The sequence below is a fragment of the Zalophus californianus genome, chromosome 3 (assembly GCF_009762305.2).
Source record: "Zalophus californianus isolate mZalCal1 chromosome 3, mZalCal1.pri.v2, whole genome shotgun sequence".
Classification (NCBI taxonomy): Eukaryota; Metazoa; Chordata; class Mammalia; order Carnivora; family Otariidae; genus Zalophus; species Zalophus californianus.
In genome coordinates this window covers 81,210,446-81,235,200 of record NC_045597.1, presented here as the reverse complement: position 1 = coordinate 81,235,200, position 24,755 = coordinate 81,210,446, and the positions used below count along the sequence as shown (strand labels likewise).

Sequence of the window (24,755 nt, the reverse complement as noted above, 5' to 3'; positions counted from 1 at the left end):
TGAGTGGCTGAGGGGAGAATTACCTGCATTACCTGTTGGTTTTAAATTATCGAGTGACTGGGCAGCCACGCACCACAGTCGCTATTTTGACTATAACCTGCCTCATAGATTGAAGTGAATTCTCCTTCTTTCACCAACAGAGCTGAACTTGATTGGGCATTCGGAAGCAGTCACTGAAAGGAAATAGAAGACCCATGGCAATGATCCATGAGCAAAACTTCTCTACTTCCTCTGGACACCCATTCTCCTGTTGACTGCACAGCTTCTCCTGCAGAGTTCACTCTGCAGATGAAAATGGTCATTAGGAGGGAGCAGTGGCAGGTCTTGGCCCTGAAGTCTCCCAGGGGAGTGAGGTCTGGTAAGCAAAGCCAGTGGACATTTCCATTGTCAAGGCTACTGATGTTTGCACAAAACAACATGAAGAAACACGGAGAAAACTCTGCAGTCCAAGGCCTGGGGTACCACATGGGAAAGGGAAGCCTTGGTTTGCTCTCCCATCCCCCAAAATACCTCCTGCCTCAACAGAGAATAGGCCAGGTGATGGGCTGTTCATCTTCCCTCTGAAGAAGCACCCAACCTTTTGGATTTCATTTATTTACTCATCTCATGGTCCTCTGGGGGAGCAGTTAGCAACCAACATTTGGGCAAAGAAATGTCAGAAGCTGACATTCACAGATGGCTATGGGGAGGGGCAGGAAATGAGAGACAGGGAGGCAGACAAAGGCCCCATCTCATAAGAAGAGATGAGAGCTGGCCAGCAAATGCGTCACCCTGAAGAAGAACATGCTAGAGAGAAACAATTTTCTTACCTGCTCCTCAGAACCATAACACTAGGGTGGGTGTAAATTTCTGTTTCTTATGATTTCTAGAGACAAGAGAAGAGAGGTACAATGAGATGAGGACACAGGCCAAAGACCCAGAGGGCCTGGGCCCTCCCAGTTCTCAAATAGGAAGTGAAGAATACCCAGAGAGACCACCCTGCAGAACTCTAAGGGACATGAGACACACATAGAAAAAGGTGAATGGGGGCCCTGGTGTGTACAATCTAAAGAACTCTCACACTTCAGAATATTCTAGAGCAGTAAGGAGCAATGAACTTGATACTCATCCAGAAAAAGTTGTAGATTTTTTTCCAAAGGCTGCTAAATTTTATTTTATAAGGGGACAGAAATTAGAAGAACCAGTAAGGAGATATTAAAGAATAGAGAAAATAGAAAGATCATGGATGTCAAGCTCAAGTAGCAAAAGGGTGGTATCTGACAGGGTGTGGTATCCGTGCCTTTATTGGGAAACCCAGGAGGGAGTGTATAGAGGGTGGGATACATAATTAAGTGTAAACTGAGGCATAGTACTGTCCTAGACTTGTGATATCTAAGTAGGATGTGCCTGTGTCTCAAGAGAGACACAGGAACTAGAGATCCAGACCCAGTAGCCTCTTGGTAACTTTAGCTGGTAACGAAGCCAAGGGGGCACATACAAAAGGAATTGGCAGCTCAATCCCAGGGGCTTGGCCTAAAAGTAAACCCAAGACCACATCGACAGTTTTTATTATTGCAAAGTAGATAGTAATGAAAATTATGTGTGAGTTTAGAATCAAATGAGGCTCCCTAGTGGAATAACCCAAGTCAGATATGAAAGGCTTCCAGGATGACTTTTTCACTTACAACACATTTGTCAGCCCAGACAAACATTTGTCCACCAAAATCACTGCAAGTTCTTATTCAACCTTATATGCCACTCCCAATATAATGGATCCAACAGATTTGACACACTTTTGGATTTTCTAAAAACTGAGAAGTGTTAAATCAAACCTTTATATCATGAAACAAACTGCCAGGGTACTATCCAAACACTTCACACTCTCAAAGTCATTTAACCAAGATAGCACTGCTAGAACAGTAAGATATAATCAGCTGGCAGAACATGTTGGACAGATGCAAAATGGAATGCCTCTTATGTGGAATTCACATAGCTAAACTCCACACAGACAAGTACTGGTCTACTGCTTTAAGGGGCAGGGATGGGGAGAAAGACACAAATGATCTTCTAGCATATAAGTTAAATATGACTTGCAAATTTGTTCTCAATTGTTATCCCATTGTTTTTAGTATTCTTTTAAAATAAATATTCCTTGTTCATAATGAAAAGACCACTCACAAATCTTTCCAAAAAGAATTCAAATGCATAGTTTTCAGGTTCTGGTAAGTTCTGTTCTAGTCCATTTGCTTCTTAATGGAATTTATGGGCTTCTAGTCCCTAAGAAGTGTTCAACATCAATGCAATTCTCTAAATATGCTATCATAGAGTCATAAAAATTCTGTCAGTAAGCATATATAATAGCAAGGAAAATTGAAAACATAACAAAAAGTAATATAACCAATAAATTTATTGAAATATGAGGAGTATAGTTTTTTTTAAAAAGTAAACTTCTTTTTAAGTAGGCTGTACCCCCAGCATGGAGCTCAATGCAGGGCTTAACCCTGAGATCAAGACCTGAGCAGAGATCAAGAGTCAGATGCTTAACCAACTGAGCCATCCAGGTACCCACCCTCTTTTAAAAATTTTTTGAGTATTAAGTGAACTCTTTTTTTTAAATGTAAACTCTACACCTGACAAGGGGTTTGAACTCACAACCCCCATGATCAAGAATCACATTCTCTATAGACTGAGTCAGCCAGGATCCCCTAAATAGTACTTTTACTGAGTAGTTTAAAGGAAGAGGAAAAATGCCAATCCTATAATCCATATACAAAAAGGAGGTGACATTTTTTTATATAATGAATCTAATAGAACTTGCTCAAAATATTTGGTGCCAACAATAGAAAGACACCATGTAATTAAATCCTTGGGTCACACTTCGTAAAACACAGCGTTCCTTTCTTTATATTTCCATGAACCCAGTCACCACCCACCAAACACAATCACTGCCTTCATCTTCAGACACAAAGGGTCCCAAGTTCACATCGGGCAATGGCTGTCTAAACAATCCAAATCTCCTTTAGCTGACTTTCTTTAGCTCTACAATAAAGCAAAGCTCTAAATATGCAAGGTATCACTATTAGGAGAAAGGTAGCTGCTGGTACCGCCACTTCTACAGACTCGTGAGGCTGCATTTACTTTTGCATATTGGAAACCAATACACTGGGAAGAGGTGGGACATCAGTGCCCCATGTCTTCCAGGAGTTCAGGGGCATACTTTAAAAGGGAGGCAGATGGAAGGACTGTCTGCCTGCACTATTGTCACAGCGCTGCTATGGACTTACTGATGAAGCACCTTGCTTTCCACCCTGTGTATGTAATTCTGTGTAAGGATGCAAAATTATTGTCCATACAGGACCTCTGTCTCATTGCATACTACAGTGAAGGATCCTTTTAATTGATGTATAAAAACAGACCCAAATGAGTAATGTTTGGGCATTTTTAAACAAAACTTTAAAACCTAATAAAGTCTTACTTTTCTCCAGAATGTTTTCCATCCCCCTTGAAAATAAAAGGACTATTTTCAGGCCAATGCAACTCTGGCATAACAGACAATATCACTTCCAGTGGGTGCAGGGTATGTGGACACTGAGTGGATGGCAGAAGGGAGGCAGCTATTTTCCTATCCAATCACCTCCAAGCACATCCTTGGAAAGGAGGAAGGCATGTACTTCCTCCAGACGTCCACAAGCATATGTGGGATAATATCTATGAAATTGGAGGAGTGGTGTCTCATGTAGGAAATACCTCCAACCACATTTTCTTCCTCTTCTCACCTTCTCTGAGTCCACTACTGGTCAGATCTCACCCCACAGTCCCTACTGGTGTCTGTGTTTGTGTGCGTGTGTGTGAGCATGTGCACGCTTGCCATGTTGTGCACGTGTGTACACCAGGGCTCACATTCTGGAGGCCCTGAGGATGACAGCCCCACCTACAGAGGGATGGGCAATAGCTTTCCGAGATCTTAGGCTTTCCTATTTCCAAAGCAAACCCTAAAGAGGGGTTTGGAGCCTTGGCCCTTGAAGGTCAGAATCCACCCTTACCCCTAGAGTCTGCCTGTCCTGTGCTGCAAGCCATTACCTCCTTTCCAGTGGGTGTGATGTGGATAGGGGTCCACTCAGTGGGTTGCCATGATCTGGCTCCTCCTCAGACAAGAACGTGCTGGAATGCCTCCTGTCTAGGATATCAGTGCTCACCCTCACCCCCACACCATCTCCATGTCTGTAGCCACTTACTTCAACACACCTTTTCCAAAGCCACCAGTGAATGTCTGGTTCAGCCTTCTTACCAGTCTGTGATTCTGGGCAAGGCACTGACCCGGCAGGGGTCTTCCCCTTCTCCCCTCAGTGGCTCCCTCGAATCCCGAACTCCTGTGTACACATCCTTGTGTAAACCCCTCCCGTGTAGAGTGGTCTGGATGTAGTGATTCACTTCCATTCCACAGAACATGGCAACATGACCCAAAGCCCCTTCCGAGATTCGGTTATAAAAGCTCAGTGCCCAGCCCCGAGCTGACTCTGACCCGTGTTCTCGCTCAGATCCCCACACTGGGGAACAAGCCCCTATGTTGAACCATGACACAAGCATGTGCATGTGGCCTAGCACTGAGGACCAACAACAGACAGAAGAACTCAGGCCTTTGAGATGGACTGAATCCTGCCAACACCACTAAGTGAACTCGGGTTCTAAGTGTAGCAGGTCCTGCCTTGGTGTTGTCAACAGCCCCAGCCTCCTGAGAGGCTCTGGTAGGAGCCCCCAGCTGAGCACTGCTGGGGTCCTGATCCCTGGAGACTGTGAGACAGTGAGTGTTTGTGGGTGAAGCCACCAAGTGTGGGAAATGTGGTGACACAGCACTAGGAGCAGGGCGCTGAGACTGCCCACCTGCCCCAGGCCCTGCCCCTCCTCTTCTCCCTCTCTCCTCTCCTCCTCAGCTTCCTCCAGCTACCCTGGCCTCCTTTCTAACCTCCACTCTGGCAACATCAACTTGGGCCTCCAATCCTCTGCAGCGTGGTGCCCTCTGCTGGCTGCATATGCTTGGATTTGCGCGGGGCTGGCTCCTTGCCCTGCCTCAGGAAATCTCAATGTCACCTCAGCACAGCCTTGTCAGACCCCTCACCTGCTGGAGCTCAGGACCCGGTTGTAGCCCCTTGCTCTCTTCCTTTGGAGCAATTGCTCTTTTCATTCACATTTTTCATTCATATTTGTCCATCTTCCCTCTAGACCCTGAGCTCCTAGAGGGAGAACCTGGTTGGCTGATAAGTACTTGCATTATCTGAGTGCTCAGGGCACAGTGGCTGAGGAACAGGCCAGAGGATCCATCCCACCACCGACCAGCTCAATTGTTGGAGCCTAATTGATTTTGGTCCTTTGGAAGTGCTTTTGTTTTGTTTTAAGTAAACTCTGTGTTCGATGTGGGGCTCAAACTCACCACCTCGAGATCCAGTGCCATGTGCCCTACTCACTGAGGAAACCAGGTGCCCCTTTGGTCATTTTTAAAGGTGCTAGGCTGATAACTATTGAAGTTAACTTGGTGATTTCAACATTTTGTAGGTATATTACATTATGCTGAATTACCAAATAATTCCCTAAATGTTGGTAGCACGTCACCATAGGTTTCCCCACATGACAGTGCTGAGTGGCTGTTCAGACGGGAGATTGAACTCCTTCATGTGTTCATTCAAGACCCCAGAGTCCCTCCACCATGGGCTTTTTCCTTCCCTGGGAGGTCATGTACCTCTGAGCACAAGGGGAAAGATGACAAAAAAATACACACAGGACAGTGTTTCTAGCCAGCTCTAGAAGGCATAAAATGTCCACCTCTATGCTCAATCTTTTATTTTTTTTTAGGATTTTATTTATTTGAGAGTAAAAAGCATGAATGGGGGGAGGGGGCAGAAGGGAGAAGGAGAACCAGAGAGATGCTGGGGGTGAGGAGGACAGGGGGCGTCTTATATGGGCCTGTGGAGGGAACAGCTTGGGCCACACAGAGCAAGCCTCCATCGACTGTGGTTGGGCCGGGAGCAGTGAGTAGTCTCAGATCCCTGTCCCCATGGCCTACAGTCCGGGGAGACCTCCCAGGGATTGTTTCATGGACTCAGACAACATTGAGTGGTGGGAAAAGTTTCCTTTATTTAGAAAGGACATGGTAAGTCAAACATGCTGATGATAATTTCTCTTCTTGGAGCTACAGCACCAGCCCCAGAACAAGGTCCAGAACCACATGAAGAGCTTGGCCCAGCTCCCGCTGTGGCACCTGCTGCAGCCTCAGAGCCCGAGTGCCATGGGTGGGGATGAGTGTGAGGGGGAAATGGCTGAGGATACAGCAGAGGGGAGACACCCAGCTTAAGGAGACTACTGCAGAGTTTTATAAGCAAAGAAGTGCCAAGTTAAAACTTTTAGGAATCTCCTGTGGGGGATGCCCCTGGCTTAAAGGTGTTCAAGTGGGGAAACAGGGTGGAATCCCCAGTGTGACAGCATGATCTCAGGATCCCGGGGGTCACAAGAAGGACAGGTGAGGCCTGAATGCTTCAGAGTTCCCAGACATCAGATTGGGAAGAGCTGGCTGAAAACCGCGAGTCTAGGTGCTGGCTTCCTGCTCTATGTAGCCCTAAACCGTGAATCACAGCACGGTTGGGCGGTGGCTTAGTCCTGGGAGGGGTCCAGCAAAAAGCACAAGCATGGCAAGCCCTCCAACACCCAGGATGTACAGCGTGGGTCTGGGCCACAGAAATCCATAGAAACTGGAGTTGGAACTCAGTCGCGAGCCTGAGATAGAAACGCTTTGTCACTGGCAGCTGAACACAGAGTTCTGACAGAAACCGGGGAGGTAAGACAGACTGCTTTTCTGTGAGGGCTCACTGAAGAGTTGGGGGGCAAATTTTCAGCTCCTGGGTAGGGAGCAGGGTGCAGCCATATTCATCCTGCCCATTGGTGCCTCAAGCCTTCAGGGAGGAAAACAGTGCCACATCCTGGAATCCAGAGCTGGTTACACTGAGGCCTGCCTCTGCTTAGGAAAAGTGCATTTGCACTAGTTGAAGTACACCTGAGAATCAGTGCAACAGGCCCCTCCCCTAGAAGGATAGCACAAACAACTCACTCCTGTCACATTTACTGATGAGAGAGGGCTGCAAAACTTCAGCTCTTAGGGGAAACACTAAGTAGCATTCTTTGTATTTTTATTTTTTAATGTTTTATTTTTTTCAGGTTTTTTTTCTTATATTTTCGTCTTTTATTATTAGTTTGATTCCTTTCATTGTATTTTTTTTCTTTCTTCTTTTCTTTTCTGGACACAATGATGAGATGGAGAAATGCACCCTAAAATAAAAAACAGGACGTAGTGCTCACTACCAGGGATTTAATCACTATGGATATAAATCAAATATCTGAACTAGAATTTAAAACAATGATTAGAAAATACTAGATGGGTTAAAAAAAAAGCATAGGAGACAGTAGAGAATCCCTCACTGTAGAAATAAAAGAACCAAAATCTAGACAGGCCCAAATTAAAAATGCTATTACAGAGATTCAGTCCCCAGTGAAGACTATTAAAAGGATGGCAAAGGAGACAGAAGAGTAAGTCACCAATATAGAAGATAAAATAATGGAAAATAAAGAAGCTGAAAAATAGAGAAAGAAAAGTATTGGATCACAAAGGGAGATTTTGAGAACTCAGTACTTCCCTAAAGTGAAAAAATATCCAGATAATAGGGGTCCCAGAAGATGAGGAGAGGGACAGAGGGGGAGAAGGTTTATTTCAACTAATTGGAGCTGAGGACTTCCCAACTCTGGGGAAGGAAACATGTACTCAAGTCTGGGAGGCACAGAGAACCCCTCTCAAAATCAATAAAAATACATCAACATTTTGACATATAATAGTCAAGCTTTCAAATTTCAGTGATAAAGAGAAAATCCTGAAAGCAGTCAGGACAAGAGGGCCTTAACCTACAAGGGTAGATACATAAGTCCAGCAGCACACGTGTCCCCAGAGACCTGGCAGCCCAGAAAGCACTGCATGATATATTCAATGTGCTAAATGGGAAACTTATACAGCCAAGAACATTTCATCCACGGAGCCTGTCATTCAGAGTACAAGGAGAGATAAAGAGTTTCCAGGACAAACAAAAACTTAAGGATTGTGAACATTAAACCAACACTGAAAGAAATATTTTTGGGGATTTTGAGTGAAGAGAGAGCCCAAAGGAAACAAAAATCCAGAAAGGAAAAGAGACAAGCTAGAGAAACAGCAATTTGCAGATAATGCAATGACACTGAATTCATTACTTTCAATAATTACTCTGAATGTAAATGGACTCAATGCTCCAATCAAAAGACACAGGCTATCAGCATGGATTAAAACAAAACAAAACAAAAAAACACCCAGCAATGTGCTGCTTACAAGCAACTAGTTGTAGAGCCAAAGACACATCCAGATTGAAATGGAGGGCATGGAGAATCCTTTATCACACTCATGGACATGAACAGAAAGCTGATGGGGCCATCCTTATACATCAGACAAACCAGATTTTAAACCAAAGCCTATTATAAGAGATAAAGAAAGACACTATATCATAATAAAAGGGTCTATCCAACCCAAATATCTAACAATTATAAATATTTATGCCCCTAACTTGGGAGCAGCCAAACATATACACCAATGAATAACAAAATTAAAGGAGCTCATTGATAATAATGCAATACTAGTAGAGGACTTTAACACCCCACTCACAGCAATGGACAGATCATCTAAGCAGAAGATCCACAAGGAAACAAGGGCTTTGAATGACACACGGGACCAGTGGGACTGCACAGAGATATTCAGAGCATTGCCTCCTAAAACAGCAGAAAACACATACTTTTGGAGTGTACGTGGAACATTCTCCGGTATAGATCACATACTGGGTGAGAAATTAGGTCTCACCAGTACAAAAAGATTGACATCATACCATGCATATTTTTAGACCACAGTGCTATGAATCTTGAAGTTAACCACAAGAAAAAATGTGGAAGGACCACAAATACGTGGAGGTTAAAGAGCATCCTACTGAAGAATGAAAGGAGAACAAGGAAATTAAAGAATTAAAAAAATACATGGAAGCAAATGAAAGCAGGACAACTCAGAGCCTTTCAGATACAGCAAAGGCGGTCCTAAGAGGGAAGTATATGGCAATATAAGCGTTCCTCAAAAAACAAGTTATTATTCTCCAATACATGACCTAACCCAGGAATGGACCCGCAACTCTATGGTCAACTAATCTTGGACAAAGGGGGAAGGAATAGCCAATGGAAAAAAGACAGTTTCTTCAACAGATGGTGTTGGGAAAATTGGACAGCCACATGCAAAAAAACAAAAACAAAAACAAAAAAAACAACAACAACAAAAAAACCCAGACCACTTTCTTACATCATACACAAAAATAAACTCAAAATGCATAAAAGACTTACATATGAGGAAGGAATCCATCAAAATCAAAATCCATCAAAAAGAGGAGAACACAAGAAACAACGTCTTTGACCTTGGCCACAACTTCTTCCTAGACATGTCTCTAGAGGCAAGGAAACAAAACCAAACATGAACCATTGGGACTTCCTCAGGAAAAAAAAGCTTTTGCACAGCAAAAGAAACAATCAACAAAACTAAAAGGCAGCCTACACAATGGGAAAAGACATTTGCAACTGACCTCTCAAGTAAAGGCCTAGTCTCCAAAATCTATGAAGAACTCATTAAACTCAACCTCCAAAACCCAAAAAATCCAATCAAGAAATTACCAGAAGACATGAACAGACAAATCTACAAAAGAACACATAAATGGCTGACAGACACATGAAAAAAATGCTCAATATCACTCTTCATCAGAGTAATACAAATCAAAACCATAATGAGATACCACTTCCCACCAGTCAGATTGCTAAAATCAACAGCTCAGGAAACAACATATGTTAGCAAGGATGCAGAGAAAGGGGAACCCTCTTACACTGCTGGTGGGAATGTCAACTGGTGCAGCCACTCTCAGAATAGTATGGAGGTTCCTCAGAAACTTAAAAATAGAACTACCCTATGACCCAGCAATTGCACTACTAGGTATTTATCCAAAGGATATAAATGTAGTGATTAGAACGGGCACATGCACCCCAATGTTACCGCAGCAACGTCCAAAGAGCCAAACTACGAAAAGAGCCCTGATGTCCATCAACTGATGAATGGATCAAGAAGACTTGGTATAGATACACAATGGATATTACTCAGTCATCAACAAGAAGGAAATCTTGCCCCTTGCCACACTGTGAATGGAACCGGAGGGTATTATGCTAAGTGAAATAAGTCATTCAGAGAAAGACAAATACCATAAGATTTCACTCATATGTGGAATTTAAGATACAGAACTGATGAACATAGGAGAAGGAAAGGAAAAATAAAAGAGGCTAAAAACAGAGAGGGAGACAAACCATAAGAGACCCTTAAATACAGAGAACAAACTGAGGGTTGCTGGAGGGGAAGTGGGTTGGGGGATGGGGTAATTGGTGGATGGGCATTAAGGACGGCCCTTGATGTCATGAGCACTGGGTGTTATATGCAACTGATGAATCAATAAATTCTACACCCAAATTAACAATATACTATATGTTAGCTAACTTGAATTTAAATAAAACTAAAAAATACAAGTAAAAAAAAAAGAGGTATGCAAAAAATGTAAAAAAATCACTCTTCTCACTAGCTTTTTAAAAATACATAAGTATTTTTCACTTTAAACATATGTTAATATAAGATGTATGTGGAATTTAAGAAATGAAACAGATGAACATATGGGAAGGGGGAAAAGAAAAAAAAATGAAAGACGGAAACAAACCACAAGAGACTCTTAAGGATACAAACTGAGGGTTGATGGAGGGAGATGGGTGGGGGGTAGGCTAGATGGGGGATGGGTATTAAAGAGGGCACTTGTGATGAGCACGGGGGTTGTATGGATGTGATGAATCTCTGAATTCTACAACAGAAACCCATTTTGCACTGTATGATCTCTAACTACAATTAAAATTAAACAAACCTGTGTTAAGATGGATTTGTCAATACTATTTTAAGTGAATTAAGAAGTATTTTAGGGAGCAAGATGGCGGAGGAGTAGGAGACCTAGATTTCGTCTGGTCTCAGGAATTCAGCTGCATAGGGATCAAACCATTCTGAACACCTACGAACTCAACAGGAGATCAAAGAGGAGAGTAGCAACAACTCTCTGAACAGAGAAGCGACCACTTACTGGAAGGTAGGACGTGCGGAGAAGTGAATCCGAGGCGATATTCGGGAGGATAGACGGCGGGGGAGGGGCCTCCGCCGGCCGCTTCTGGCAAGTGCTAGAGCCGCGGAGCACAAAATCGGACCTTTTAGAAGTCGGCTCCGCGGAGGGACGTCGCTCCAGTGGCTAAGCGGGGGTGAAACCCTCGCTGGACAGTGGGGTCTCAGGACCCTTGGGGTCACAGAAAGACCGGGGGAGCCTGAGTGCGCCAGAGCTCCCAGGTATCGGAGCGGGGAAGCCGGCTGCAGAGATGGAGCCAAGGCGCGGGCTCTCAGCTCGGGGTGGCCATAAACTGTGATCCGCGGCCCAGTCGGGCCACTGCTCCTGCAGCAGGGACCCAACAAGCGGCAGAGCCGGGGAGACTCCCCTTCCTTCCCGGGGAGGAGCGGTGCGGGAACGCACTGCAGGGATCTGCTGGGTTTGGAGACTCCACACGGGTCGGGTGCCAGAGATACAAACGCTCGGTCACAGGCCGGGTGAGCACGGAGTGCGGCCGGAGACCGGGGACAAGGGAGTGACTGCTTTTCTCTGGGGGCGCACTGAGGAGCTGGGCCCTGAGTTCTCAGCTCCTCCGGGTGGAGATTGGGAGGCCACCATTTTTGCCCTGGTCCTCCAAGGCTGTACGGAGAGCTTGCAGGGAACAAAAGCTCCTGAGATCAAACCCGAGCAGCTTGCTTAGCCCGGACCAACAAGGGCGGGGCAATTCAGCCTCCAGCAAAGACATTTGGAAACCACAGCAACAGGCCCCTCCCCCAGAAGATCAGCACGAACAGCCAGCAAGCCAAGACCAAGTTTACCGATCAAGGAGAACGGGAGAACTCCAGCGCTAGGAGAATACTGCACATAGAATTCATGGCTTTTTTTTACCATGATTCATTAGTTCATCAAAGTTAATTTTTGTTAACTGTTTTTTTTTCTTTTTCTTCTTTTCCCCTTTTTCCACCAACATCTTATCAATCTCTTTAAAAAAAAAAACAAAAACATTTTTTATTTTTCATTTTTAGAGTCATATTTTATCCCTTCATAGTAGTTACCCTTATTTTGGCATATATATATAAGCTGTTCTCTCTTTAAAATTTTGAGATACAGTTTCTTCTAACAGATAAAAATATACCCTAAATCACTAGTGTATGGCTCTGTTCTAGTCTCCTGCCTGATCACATTCTCTCCCTTTTTTTTTTTTAAATCTTCTTTCTTTTTTCAAACAACTTCTTATCTTATCAAGTCCTTTTATAAAATCTTTTATAATTTTCATCTTTACAGTCATCTTCTATCCCTTCATTGTATCAACCCTTATTTTGTACATATATGTCTTTCTTCCTTTAAAATTTTAGGAGGCACTTTTTTCTAACAGACCAAAATACGTGCAAAATCTAGTGTGTGGCACTGATCTATGCACTAGCCTGATCATATTTGACCACATTCTGCTTTTTTTGTATTGTTCTGTTTTTGTTTTTATCTTTTTTTTCTCTTTCTTTTTTCTTTCTTTCCCTTTCTTTTCACCTGGTTTCAGGTCTTTTCTGATTTGTATACAGTATATTTGCTGGGGACGTTGTAAACCTGTTAGCATTTTGTTCTCTCATTCATCTATTCTCCTCTGGACAAAATGACAAGACGAAAAAAATCACCTCAGCAAAAAGAACAAGAGGTAGTACCGTCAGCCAGGGACCTACTCAATACGGACATTAGTACGATGTCAGACCTAGAGTTCAGAATCATGACTTTAAAGATACTAGCTGGGCTTGAAAAAAGCGTGGAAGTTATTAGAGAAACCCTTTCTGGAGAAATAAAAGAACTAAAATCTAACCAAGTCGAAATGAAAAAGGCTATGGATGAGGTGCAATCAAAAATGGGGGCACTAACTGCTAGGATAAATGAGGCAGAAGAGAGAATCAGTGATATAGAAGACCAAATGATGGAAAGTAAAGAGGCTGAGAAAAAGAGGGAGAAACAACTACAGGATCACGAGGGCAGAATTCGAGAGATAAGTGATTCGATAAGATGAAACAACATTAGAATAATTGGGATCCCAGAAGAAGAAGAAAGAGAGAGAGGGGCAGAAGGTATATTGGAGCAAATAATAGCAGAGAACTTCCCTAATGTGAGGAAGGAAACAGGCATCAAAATCCAGGAGGCACAGAGAACCCCTCTCAAAATCAATAAAAATAGGTCAACACCCCGACATCTAATAGTAAAACTTACGAGTCTCAGAGACAAAGAGAAAATCCTGAAAGCAGCTCGGGAGAAGAGATATGTAACCTACAATGGTAAAAATATTAGATTGGCAACAGACCTATCCACAGAGACCTGGCAGGCCAGAAAGGACTGGCAAGATATCTTCAGAACACTAAACGAGAAAAATATGCAGCCAAGAATACTATATCCAGCTAGGCTGTCATTGAAAATAGAAGGAGAGATAAAAAGCTTCCAGAACAAACAAAAAACTAAAGGAATTTTGCAAACACGAAACCAGCCCTCCAGGAAAATTGAAAGGGTCCTCTAAGGCAAAGATGAGAACCTAAAAGCAGCAAAGATCAGAAAGGAACACAGACAACATACAGTAACAGTCACCTTACAGGCAATACAATGGCACTAAAATCATACCTTTCAATAGTTACCCTGATGTAAATGGGCTCAATGCCCCAATCAAAAGACACAGGCTATCAGATTGGATTAAAAAAACAAGACCCATCCATACGCTGTCTGCAAGAGACTCATTTTAGACCCAAAGACACCCCCAGATTGAAAGGTGAGGGGGTGGAAAACCATTTACCATGCTAATGGACACCAAAAGAAAGCTGGGTGGCAATCCTTATATCAGACAAACAAGATTTTAAAACAAAGACTGTAATAAGAGATGAGAAGGAGCACTATATCCTACTTTAAAGGGTCGATCCAACAAGAAGATCTAACAATTGTAAATATCTATGCCCCCGAACATGGGAGCAGCCATTATATAAGGCAATTAATAACAAAAGCAAAGAAACACATTGACAACAAATACAATAATAGTGGGGGACTTTAACACCCCCCTGACTGAAATGGGCAGATCATCTAAGCAAAAGATCAACAAGGAAATAAAGACTTTAAATGACACACTGGACCAAATGACTTCACAGACATATTCAGAACATTCCATCCCAAAGCAACGAATACACATGCTTCTCTAGTGCCCATGGGAACATTCTCCAGAATTGATCACATTCCTAGGTCACAAATCAGGTCTCAACCGGTACCAAAAGATTGGGATCATTCCCTGCATATTTTCAGACCACAATGCTTTGAAACTAGAACTCAATCACAAGAGGAAAGTCGGAAAGAACTCAATACATGAGCTAAAGAGCATCCTACTAAAGAATGAATGGGTCAACCAGGAAATTAAAGAAGAATTAAAAAATTCATGGAGAGGGCGGAGCAAGATGGCGGAGGAGTAGGAGACCTAGATTTTGTCTGGTCTCAGGAATTCAGCTGAATAGGGATCAAACCATTCTGAAACACCTACGAACTCAACAGGAGATCGAACAGGAGAGTAGCAACAACTCTCTGAACAGAGAAGCGACCAATTACTGGAAGGTAGGGCGTGCGGAGAAGTGAATCCGAGGCGATATTCGGGAGGATAGACGGCGGGGGAGGGGCCTCCGCCGGCCGCTTCTGGCAAGTGCTAGAGCCGCGGAGCACAAAATCGGAACCTTTTAGAAGTTCGCTCGGCGGAGGGATGTCGCTGCAGTGGCTAAGCGAGGGGTGGAATCCTCCCGGGACAGTGTGGTCTCAGGACCCTTGGGGTCACAGAGAGACCGGGGTGCCTGAGTGCGCCAGAGCTCCCAGGTATCAGAGCAGGAAGCCGGCTGCAGAGACGGAGCAGAGTCGCGGGCTCTCAGCTCGGGTGCCATAAACTGTGATTCTGCGGCCCAGTCGGGGCACGGCTCCCCCAGCAGGGACCCAACAAGCAGCAGATCCGGGGAGACTCCCCTTCCTTCCCGGGGAGGAGCGTGCGGGAACACACTGCAGGGATCTGCTGGGTTTGGAGACTCTGAGCGGGTCGGGTGCCAGAGATAGCAACGCTCGATCACAGGCTGGGTGAGCACGAGTGCGGCCGGAGACCGGGGACACGGAAGTGACAGCTTTCTCTGGGGGCACACTGAGGAGCGGGGCCCTGAGTTCTCAGCTCCTCCGAGTGGAGATTGTGGAGGCCACCATTTCTGCCCTGGTCCTCCAAAGCTGTTACCGAGAGCTTGCAGGGAACAAAAGCTCCTGAGAGCAAACCGGAGCAGCTTCCTTAGCCCGGACCGACAGGGGCGGGGCAATTCCGCCTCCGGCAAAGACATTTGGAAACCACAGCAACAGGCCCCTCCCCCAGAAGATCAGCACAAACAGCCAGCAAGCCAAGACCAAGTTGATCGATCAAGGAGAATAGGAGAACTTCAGCGCTAGGGGAATACTGCACATAGATTCATGGTTTTTTTTTTTTTTTTACCATGATTCATTATTTCATCAAAGTTAATTTTTGTTGACTTTTTTTATTTTTCTTTTTCCCTTTTTCACCAACATCTATAAATCCCTTTTTTAAAAAAAAAAAAACATTTTTTATTTTTTTTTTCATTTTTAGAGTCATATTTTATCCCTTCATAGTAGTTACCCTTGTTTTTGGCATATATATATAAGTTGTTCTCTCTTTAAAATTTTGAGGTACACTTTCTTCTAACAGATCAAAATATACCCCAAATCACTAGTGTATGGCTTTCTCCTAGGTCTCCTGCTGATCACATTCTCTCCTCCCTTTTCCCTTTTTTTTTTTTTTCCTTAAATCTTCTTTCTTTTTTCAAATAACTTAACTTACAAGTCCTTTTATAAAATCTTTTATAATTTTTCATCTTTACAGTCATCTTCCATCCCTTCATTGTATCAACCCTTATTTTGTACGTATATGTCTTCTTACTTTAAAATTTTAGGAGGCACTTTTTTCTAACAGACCAAAATACGCCCAAAATCTAGTGTGTGGCACTGATCTATGCACTAGCCTGATCATATTTGATCATATCTCCTTTTTGAATTGTTTTGTTTTTGTTTTTATCTTTTTTTTCTTTTTCTTTTTCTCTTTCTTTTTTCTTTCTTTCCCTTTCTTTTCCCCTGGTTTTCAGGTCTTTTCTGATTTGTATACAGTATATTTGCTGGGGACATTGTAAACCTGTTTAGGCCTTTTGTTCTCTCATTCATCTATTCTCCTCTGGACAAAATGACAAGACGAAAAGAAATCACCTCAGCAAAAAGAAGAGGTAGTACCATCAGCCAGGGACCTACTCAATACGGACATTGGTACGATGTCGGACCTAGAGACAGAATCATGACTTTAAAGATACTAACTGGGCTTGAAAAAGCGTGGAAGTTTTTAGAGAAACCCTTTCTGGAGAAATAAAAGAACTAAAATCTAACCAAATCGAAATCAAAAAGTGCTATTGATGAGGTGCAAATAAAAAAATGGGGCACTAAATGTTAGGATAAATGAGGCAGAAGAGAGAATCAGCGATATAGAAACCAAATGATGAAAATAAAGAGGCTGAGAAAAAGAGGGAGAAACAAACTACAGGATCACGAGGGCAGAATTCGAGAGATAAGTGATACCGATAAGACGAAACAACATTAGAATAATTGGGATCCCAGAAGAAGAAGAGAGAGAGAGAGGGGCAGAAGGTATATTGGAGCAAATTATAGCAGAGAACTTCCCTAATGTGAAGAAGGAAACAGGCATTAAAATCCAGGAGGCACAGAGAACCCCTCTCAAAATCAATAATAATAGGTCAACACCCCGACATCTAATAGTAAAAACTACGAGTCTCAGAGACAAAGAAGAAAATCCTGAAAGCAGCTCGGGAGAAGAGATATGTAACCTACAATGGTAGAAACATTAGATTGACAACAGACCTATCCACAGAGACCTGGCAGGCCAGAAAGGACTGGCAAGATATCTTCAGAACACTACACGAGAAAAATATGCAGCCAAGATACTAATATCCAGCTAGGCTGTCATTGAAAATAGAAGGAGAGATAAAAAGCTTCCAGAACAAACAAAAACTAAAGGAATTTGCAAACACGAAACCAGCCCTCCAAGAAATATTGAGAGGGGTCCTCTAAGCAAACAGAGAACCTAAAAGCAGCAAAGAGCAGAAACGAACACAGACAACAGACAGTTAACAGTCACCTTACAGGTAATACAATGGCATTAAATTCATACCTTTCAATAGTTACCCTGAATGTAAATGGGCTCAATGCCCCAATCAAAAGACACAGGCTATCAGATTGGATTAAAAACAAGACCCATCCATATGCTGTCTGCAAGAGACTCTTTTGCACCCAAGAGACACCCCCAGATTGAAAGTGAGGGGGTGGAAAACCATTTACCATGCTAATGGACACAAAAGAAAGCTGGGTGGCAATCCTTATATCAGACAAACTAGATTTTAAAACAAAGACTGTAATAAGAGATGAGGAAGGACACTATATCCTAATTAAAGGGTCTGTCCAACAAGAAGATCTAACAATTGTAAATATCTATGCCCCGAACATGGGAGCAGCCAATTATATAAGGCAATTAATAACAAAAGCAAAGAAACACATTGACAACAATACAATAATAGTGGGGGACTTTAACACCCCCCCTGACTGAAATGGACAGATCATCTAAGCAAAAGATCAACAAGGAAATAAAGACTTTAAATGACACACTGGACCAAATGGACTTCACAGACATATTCAGAACATTCCATACCAAAGCAACGGAATACACATTCTTCTCTAGTGCCCATGGAACATTCTCCAGAATTGATCACATCCTAGGTCACAAATCAGGTCTCAATCGGTACCAAAAGATTGGGATCATTCCCTGCATATTTTCAGACCACAATGCTTTGAAACTAGAACTCAACCACAAGAGGAAAGTCAGAAAGAACTCAAATACATGGAGGCTAAAGAGCATCCTACTAAAGAATGAATGGGTCAACCAAGAAATTAAAGAAGAATTAAAAAAATTCATGGAAAGCAATGAAAATGAAAACACAACTGTTCAAAATCTTTGGGATTCAGCAAAGGCAGTCCTGAGAGGAAAGTATATAGCAATACAAGCCTTTCTCAAGAAACAAGAAAGGTCTCAAATACACAACCTAACCCTACACCTAAAAGAGCTGGAGAAAGAACAGCAAATAAAGCCTAAACCCAGCAGGAGAAGAGAAATCATAAAGATCAGAGCAGAAATCAATGAAATAGAAACCAAAAGAACAGTAGAACAGATCAACGAAACTAGGAGCTGGTTCTTTGAAAGAATTAACAAGATTGATAAACCCCTGGCCAGACTGATCAAAAAGAAAAGAGAAAGGACCCAAATCAACAAAATCATGAATGAAAGAGGAGAGATCACAAACAACACCAAAGAAATACAAACAATTATAAGAACATATTATGAGCAACTCTATGCCAGCAAATTAGATAACATGGAAGAAATGGGTGCATTCCTAGAGATGTATCAACCACCAAAATTGAACCAGGAAGAAATAGAAAACCTGAACAGACCTATAACCACTAAGGAAATTGAAACAGTCATCAAAAATCTCCCAAGAAACAAAAGCCCAGGGCCAGATGGCTTCCCAGGGGAATTCTATCAGACATTTCAAGAAGAATTAATACCTATTCTCCTGAAACTGTTCCAAAAAATAGAAATGGAAGGGAAACTTCCAAACTCATTTTATGAGGCCAGCATTACCTTGATCCCAAAACCAGACAAAGACCCCATCAAAAAAGAGAATTACAGAACAATATCCTTGATGAACATGGATGCAAAAATTCTCACCAAAATACTAGCCAATAGGATCCAACAGCACATTAAAAGGATTATTCACCACGACCAAGTGGGATTTATCCCTGGGCTGCAAGGCTGGTTCTACATCCACAAATCAATCAACGTGATACAATACATTAACAAAAGAAAGAACAAGAATCATATGATCCTCTCAATAGATGCAGAAAAAGCATTTGACAAAGTACAACATCCTTTCTTGATCAAAACTCTTCAGAGTATAGGGATAGAGGGTACATACCTCAATATCATAAAAGCCATCTATGAAAAACCTACAGCGAATATCATTCTCAATGGAGAAAGGCTGAGAGCTTTCCCCCTAAGGTCAGGAACGCGGCAGGGATGTCCACTCTCACCACTGCTATTCAACATAGTATTAGAAGTCCTAGCCACAGCAATCAGACAACAAAAAGAATCAAAGGCATCCAAATCGGCAAAGAGGAAGTCAAACTCTCACTCTTTGCAGATGATATGATACTGTATGTGGAAAACCCAAAAGACTCCACCCCAAAACTGCTAGAACTCATACAGGAATTCAGTAAAGTAGCGGGATATAAAATCAATGCACAGAAATCAGTGGCATTCCTATACACCAACAACAAGACCGAAGAGAGACAAATCAAGGAGTCTATCCCATTTACAATTGCACCCAAAACCATTAGATACCTAGGAATAAATCTAACCAAAGAGGCAAAGGATCTGTACTCAGAAAACTATAAAATACTCAGGAAAGAAATTGAAGAAGACACAAAGAAATGGAGAAACATTCCATGCTCATGGATTGGAAGAACCAACATTGTGAAGATGTCAATGCTACCTAGAGCAATCTACACATTCAATGCAATCCCCATCAAAATACCATCCACTTTTTTCTAAGAAATGGAACAAATAATCCTAAAATTTGTATGGAACCAGAAGAGACCCCGAATAGCCAGAGGAATATTGAAAAAGAAAAGCAAAGCTGGCGGCATCACAATTCCGGACTTCCAGCTCTATTACAAAGCTGTCATCATCAAGACAGTATGGTACTGGCACAAAAACAGACACATAGATCAATGGAACAGAATCGAAAGCCCAGAAATGGACCCTCAACTGTATGGTCAACTTATCTTTGACAAAGCAGGAAAGAATGTCCAATGGCAAAAAGACAGTCTCTTCAACAAATGGTGTTGGGAAAATTGGACAGCCACATGCAGAAGAATGAGACTGGACCATTTCCTTACACCACACACAAAAATAGACTCCAAATGGTTGAAAGACCTAAACGTGAGACAGGAGTCCATCCAAATCCTAAAGGAGAACACAGGTAGCAACCTCTTCGACCTCAGCCGCAGCAACTTCTTCCTAGAAACATCACCAAAGGCACAGGAAGCCAGGGCAAAAATGAACTATTGGGATTTCAGCTTTTGCACAGCAAAAGAAACAGTCCACAAAACCAAAAGACAACCGACAGAATGGGAGAAAATATTTGCAAATGACATATCAGATAAAGGGCTAGTATCCAAAATCTATAAAGAACTTATCAAACTCAACCCCCAAAGAACAAATAATCCAATCAAGAAATGGGCAGAAGACATGAACAGACATTTTTCCAAAGAAGACATCCAAATGGCCAACAGGCACATGAAAAAGTGCTCAACATCGCTCGGCATCAGGGAAATCCAAATCAAAACCTCAATGAGATACCACCTCACACCCGTCAGAATGGCTAAAATTAACAAGTCGGGGAACGACAGATGTTGGCGGGGATGTGGAGAAAGGGGAACCCTCCTACACTGTTGGTGGGAATGCAAGCTGGTGCAACCCCTCTGGAAAACAGTATGGAGGTTCCTCAAACAGTTGAAAATAGAGCTACCATTCGATCCAGCAATTGCACTACTGGGTATTTACCCCAAAGATACAAATGTAGGGACCCAAAGGGGTACGTGCACCCCAATGTTTATAGCAGCAATATCCACAATAGCCAAACTGTGGAAAGTGCCAAGATGTCCATCGACAGATGAATGGATAAAGAAGGTGTGGTATTTATACACAATGGAATATTATGCAGCCATCAAAAGGAATGAGATCTTGCCATTTGCAATGACGTGGATGGAACTGGAGGCTGTTATGCTGAGTGAAATAAGTCAATCAGAGAAAGACATGTATCATATGACCTCACTGATATGAGGAATTCTTAATCTCAGGAACAAACTGAGGGTTGCTGGAGTGGTCGGGGGTGGGAGGGATGGGGTGGCTGGGTGATGGACATTGGGGAAGATATGTGCTACGGTGAGCGCTGTGAATTGTGTAAGACTGTTGAATCACAGATCTGTACTTCTGAAACAAATAACGCAACATATGTTAAGAAAAAAGAAAAAGAAGAAGATAGCAGGAGAGGAAGAATGAAGGGGAGTAAGTCAGAGGGGGAGACGAACCAGGAGAGATGATGGACTCTGAAAAACAAACTGAGGTTTCTGGAGGGGAGGAGGGTGGGGGGATGGGTTAGCCTGGTGATGGGTATTGAGGAGGGCACGTTCTGCATGGAGCACTGGGTGTTATGAACAAACAATGAATCATGGAACAGTACACCAAAACAAATTATGTAATATATGGTGATTAACATAACAATAAAAAAATTTAAAAAAAGAAGTATTTTAAACCTAAAAATTCTAATATTGGAGATATTAATACATGTAACCCACGTAATGAAAAACTCTTTGATATCTTCAATAATTTTTCAAGTAAGGAAGGGTCTTGAGAGCACAAGCTGTGAGAATTGGGATCCCGGAAATGCCTCCGGCTGTCCTGCCGCTGCTGAGCCACAAGGGGGCAGCATGCTCCCTACTACTCACCCACAGGGGTCTCCCCACATCCCTGTAGAGCACCCCTCCCACTTCCTTTCTTTCCTTCTCTGCACTCTCCTGAGCTGCACAGCCTCTTCACGACAGGAAGTAACCTTCTAAGCGTGGTGCCATCAAGACCAAGGCAGTCACATATTACTCTGTAAATGTTCATCAGATGTCTCCTATGCAAAGCTTATCACCCAAGGCTGAGTGCACAGGAGAAGGCCCCTCTCAGAGTTAAGTAAGTAGTGAGGGAGTGGGACCCAAAGGCAAGACACTAAACAGCAACACGGTGATGAGTGCGAAAGCCATTTATTTTCTATACAGGACTGAATGTTACGAATAGATTCCTGACCTGACAGGCAGAGGAAAACCAACAAGGGAGATACTGAGATACTGGCCAGGAATGTCTGGAAGGATCTGGAATCTCAGGGACATAAGAAGGACAAACACCAGGTTCTGAGAGACATAGAAGAGGAAGGATTGGAAAACTAGAAGCCAGGGAACAGGAAGGGGAACACGGGATTTTTCTATTTGGAAGGTGAGGTTTCCCAGAAGTCAGGAGAGTTTGAGCAAAGACCATAGGTAAAATGGGAAGTAGAGGACATTCTACCTTGGGAGGAGTGCAGGTGGGGCTCTAAGGAGCAGACCTACTGGAGGGGCCTCACTACAGAGGCAGGGGCAGGGTCCAAGCTGCCCCCAGCAGTCTGTCTCAGAGAACACAGGACACTGGTGGGTGAAGGCCATGAGCAAGCTAGGTGGGGGTCAGCCTCATGTGGACTAGCCTGAAGGGACAGTGGTCTGACTTACCCATGCCCATCCTAATACGCCGGAGACACAGAATGAGCAGTGTGGGAGCAGGGGTGTCAGCAGGCCTGTGGTCAGGAGTCCAGATCCGGAAATCTCCATGGAAGAGCATCTGGGAGTCCTGGGCTGAGATGGAGGGAAGGAGGACAGGGAAGATGGAGGGAGGGAGGTGTACAGGAAGAGGCAGCAGGTAGTGTGGCCAGGAAGGGGTTTGGCCCAGGAGCCATCTGCCCTGCAGGAGAGGGAGCCTGACCTCTCTTGCTGGGGGAGCTGCAGGTCAATGGGGTGGAGGGTGTGGGGGGAGGGAGCAGACAGGGCCCTGGAGCCCTGAGGCATGTGGTATTGGGACAACCCCAAGCCCCCTCCAGACTCCAGCAAAGCCTGGAGGCAGCCCTAGAAATGAGTAATGGCCAGCAAGTCTAGCCTCCTCACTTAGTGAAGAAAAGGGACATAGCCGATGAACATAGGGGAAGGGAAGGAAAAATGAAAATCAGGTGAAAATGAGAGGGAGGCAAACCGTCAGAGAGGCTGACCTCTAGGACACAAACCGAGGGTTGCTGGAGGGGAGATGGGTGGGGAAAGGATAACTGGGCGATGGGCATTAAGGAGGGCACTTGGTGTCATGAGCACTGTCTGCTACATGCAACTGATCAATGGCTAATTCTTCCCGTGAAACTCAGGGGAAAAAAAAAGAAAAGGAAAGGAAAGGGAGTCCTGGCCAGTGGGATGAATGACTTCCCCCAACGCCCACACAGCAAGTCTGGCAGAGCGAGGGCGGGACCCAGTTCCTAGCTCCCCCTTCTGCCATGACCCTTCCCCCAGGGTCCCACAGGCGAAAAGAGGCAGGGCCTGGCGAGGTCCCACTGTGTGCCTGGGGTCCCCACCCCTCCTTTACACATCAGCTTGGAAGAGGTGAGCTTCCCTGGGGGCCAACAGCAGGACAGCTGCGCAGAGGGGCAGAGACAGCCCCAGTCTTGGTCCTGGGCGTGGGGGAAGGAGGACAGGCACAGGACGAGGGCCGCAGGAGCCACTGTCTGCTCACCTGTTTGCCCATTTGCTTGAACACAGCTAAGGAGACCGCACACATGTCTCCCATGGACAACCTCCAGGGATCCTGTGCAGACCAGGAAATCTCCCCAGTTCATTGTAGAGGCAAGGACAGGCTGCCTCAAAATGTGCCATTTTGGTATACTGATTCTTTATTTATGTATTTCTGATTTTAGTTTTAAGCAATCTCCACACCCTACCTGGGTCTCAAACTCATGACCTCAAGATGCAGATTCCCAGAATCCACTGACTGAGCCAGCCAGGTACCCCTGGCATACTGAATATTTTCAGTAAAATTGACTTAGGACACAGCTTATGCAAGGACACTTAGACCTTCCTCCATCCCCCTGAAAGCAGGAAATACATCTCAAATGGAAAAGGTACCCTCCCTAAAGCAGGGGGTAAAGAGACTGCCTTATCCTCAGAGGTGGGGAATTTAGAGCCAAAAGGTTTTTAGAAACAACCCCTGTTACTTTTTACCAAGTACTGCTCCAGCCCAAACTCTGTCTAGAATTCCTAACTACTCCAAGCTCCCAAAGCTCAGGGTTCTTTTTCCTGTCAATGCCTCACAGATTTATTGTCACTTTGTCTAAAATGGGTGAAACTGCCTGCCTTGGTCCCTTCTTGGAGTCTCAGTTGAATTATTGGGCCTCCAATCATTATCCTATTAATCTGACTCATGCAATTTTAATTCTTAGTCCTGCTAAGACCTTGAGGGTAGAGAAGAACTTTCCCTCCCTTCATCAAGCTCTAGTAGTAGGCTGAGTCTTCCCAAGGAGAAGACCTCACTTCCCACCACCTGCATCCCAACCTCTGGCCTTGGGGAGCATTGAGGAGGTTGGGGGGAGCCCCAACTGCAGGAGCCCAGAATAGGCTGCCTGGGTCAGGATCTGCACTGTGTAGCCCTGCCCTTCCTTGAGTCTGAGTGGGCCTGGGATCACGGGGCCCGCTATGACCTTCTGACCT

The 24,755-nt window shown here is 43.8% G+C and overlaps 1 pseudogene; it reads right to left on the bottom strand.

Annotated features, from left to right (window-relative positions):
• The window catches only part of LOC113920412, a 95,802-nt pseudogene extending 72,948 nt beyond the window's left edge, over positions 1-22,854 (bottom strand).
• Between the last annotated feature and the right edge of the window lie 1,901 nt (positions 22,855-24,755).